Source organism: Schistocerca americana, chromosome 2 (assembly GCF_021461395.2).
Source record: "Schistocerca americana isolate TAMUIC-IGC-003095 chromosome 2, iqSchAmer2.1, whole genome shotgun sequence".
Classification (NCBI taxonomy): domain Eukaryota; kingdom Metazoa; phylum Arthropoda; class Insecta; order Orthoptera; family Acrididae; genus Schistocerca; species Schistocerca americana.
Genome location: NC_060120.1, coordinates 387,780,395 through 387,783,387, shown reverse-complemented (window position 1 = coordinate 387,783,387; position 2,993 = coordinate 387,780,395). Strand labels below are relative to the sequence as shown.

The window sequence follows — 2,993 nt, the reverse complement described above, 5'->3', positions numbered from 1 at the left end:
ACGCAACAAATCGAACGATTGCCCCACACTTTCGTTACGTAACATTAAATTACAAGGTGCAATTGTTGGAAAAAGTGTAGATGTACGCCAACAAACCAGCTTAGAATTCTTTTGTCAAAGCCACAGCAGCTTCTCTATGGACTTTCTCATTGTTCCATTATTGTCGACGGAAATTATATTGGGAGTAGATTTTTTGAATGAATACAAAGCAATCTTAAGCTTTCACGATGCTGAAATAAGTTTAGAGAAAGAAGGTAAGTCAATAGCTTTGAAATTTGAAGATTGGCTCTCAAAACATGACGAGGAAATTAATCGACTTTACCTCCTGTTAGACAACAGTTCGGAATTTTCGACGGATGTTGACACTATCAATCACTCTGCAAGTACTGACAGGGATGATATCGACGGCGTATTTGATACTAATGAGTTAATTCAGAATAAAATTCAAACAATTGAGAATTGCAATGACACTGATAGGCAGGACCTTTTAGAGATTTTAAAAGCACATTCCACAGTTTTTACTTTCAAAACAGGAACAATCAAGGGATTTCAATACCAATTTCGCGTTCGTGAGCATACTAAATTTTGTGTTACACTATACGTAATTCCAGCACATTATAGGGACTGTGTTAGAACAGAAATACAATCTATGCTTGACGAGGGCATTATTGAGCCTGCAGTGAGCTCATACAACAATCCATTACATGTTGCTGAGAAGAAAAATGGATCGATCAGGCTTGTCTTAGATTCGAGACAAATCAATACTATCATCATTCCTGAACAGACAGGCCGCAAACGATGGAAGAACTTCTTCAAAATTTTAATGGTGTAAAAGTGTTGTCTTCTATTGATCTCAGATCCAGCTTTTATCAGATCGAACTTCATCCAGAATGTAGAAAATACACAGCTTTTCTTTGTTTCGGCGTTTGTTAACAGTTTCGGAAACTTCCTTTTGGTTTGAACATTTCTTCGGCAGCATTCATTCGTGGGCTAAATTCCATATTACCTGAGTTCTTGAAACGTCACATCACCTTATATGTGGACGATATTCTGATAGCTGAAGCTTCATGGGAACAACATAATCGCATCCTCAACAGCGTGTTACATATTTTTGCAGAATCTGGAATTACAGCTAACTTGGAAAAGTCTGATGTCGGTAGGACAAAGGTGAAGTTTTTGGGACATATTATTTCTTCTGAAGGCATTCAGCCGGATCCTGAAAAGTTAGAAGCAATCAGAGCTATTCCAGTTCCATCCACAAAAAAACAAGTCCGCAATTTTCTAGGTCTCGTAAATTTTTACCGTCGTTTTCTGAATATGCAAATTCTAGTTACACCAAAACTTTGTTCTCTCACTGGAAAAAATACTATTTGGAACTGGGACGAACAGGCACAGCTGGAATTCAATTCTTAGAAAGAAGCGCTACTTAATGCGCCAATACTAGCTCATCCAGATCTGTAACAAGACTTCTGCCTTAGCACGGATTCTTCTGAAGTTGGTCTTGGTGCCCATTTATTTCAAGAAGACATAGAAAATTACGCTACTGTTCAGAAAACCATTGCTTTTGCTAGCCGAGGGCTAACAAAATCTGAAAAAAATTATTCCGTTACTGAATTAGAAGCTTTAGCTATCGTTTGGGCATTTAACAAATTCCGTTTCTTTCTTTCTGGTAAGCACATAAAAGTATACAGTGATCATCGTGCATTACAATTTCTTACGTCTTCAAAATTAAATCATGACAGGTTAAAGCGTTGGGCATTGTTTCTGCAAGAATTACACTTCACAATAGTCTACATTCCCGGCAAGGAAAACATTGTTGCGGACGCACTGTCACGCGCACCGGCTGGGCTTGAGAAAAGTAACACAGAAGGCAACCTCGAGAAAAATTTCAGTATTCTTTACATTCAGAAAGTCGCCTTTGAAATCTTCATCACCACATCTTTAAAGGAAATTGCTCACGAACAAGATAAAGATCCGATTTGGAAAGACATCAAAAGTAAATGGCATGAAAAGACACACACTCTGATTCGGCATTATTATCTGGTTAGAAACAACATACTCTTCAAGCGTTGCACTGTTGATGACAAGCTATGGGTACTTTGCATTCCAGACGATTTTGTTAATAAGCTCATTTGGTACATTCATTTCAGCTACGCACATTTTGGTCCACGAAAATGTTATCATATTCTTCGAACGACTTGTTATTTTAACAATATGGAAAAGAGAATTCCAAGAGTCTTGTCTATTTGTAAACTCTGTCAAAAGGCTAAACCATCTACTATCTCACATCGTGCTCCGTTGTTTCCTATCATTCCTTTTAAATTAAAAGAGTTTGCTGCTGTTGATCTCTTGGGACCCCTTGTCAGAACTTTTTTCTTTTTTTTTCCTTATTTTGTTTTTTTATTTTTTTTTAATTTTTTAAACAACTACGACAAGTTTTGCTAGCAGCGGAATATCTGATCACTGCAGAATATCAACCCATTTTAGGCTGTGTTTTAGTTAATTTTAGGTGGGCCGATCCCGGCGGTACTGCAATGCCGGGCCAACCCGCGACAGAGGTGGAGCAAGCCCCTAGCACTCCGCCATGAGCCAAAAATGAGTCTAATATTACGGTCCTGCGATGCAGGACGTATCAGATGTTAAGCTGATAAGAACAGAATTTTTTAGTCATTGAGGTAATACTTGGAAAGGAACTTAGGAAAGGTTCACATTCGGTAGGAATTGGAAGCAACCGCGAAGGTGTTGCTCTACGGTGCCTGGCATTCACCGGAGCGTCACACTTCGGGCGGACGTAACTAAGAATTATCTCAGGAATATAAGATCTTGGTGTGACCCAGAGGATTGTTCTGGCCAAGATGGAGAGTGTCATAAGCTTGTGTTCAACCCCGGTGGAAGTCCAGACGTAGCTGGCCGGGGGAAAAAGAAAGGAAAGCGAGCAGAGCGAAGGTTCATATGGGAAGGCTCATATGCCACTCCACTCTGCCGCCGGTCTC

General features: G+C 39.5%; 1 non-coding gene across 1 annotated transcript; it reads right to left on the bottom strand.

Annotated features, from left to right (window-relative positions):
- Window positions 1-2,504: 2,504 nt before the first annotated feature.
- On the bottom strand, window positions 2,505-2,693 carry LOC124596703. The gene has a single exon (XR_006978359.1). It is a non-coding gene; the product is annotated as a U2 spliceosomal RNA (small nuclear RNA).
- Between the last annotated feature and the right edge of the window lie 300 nt (window positions 2,694-2,993).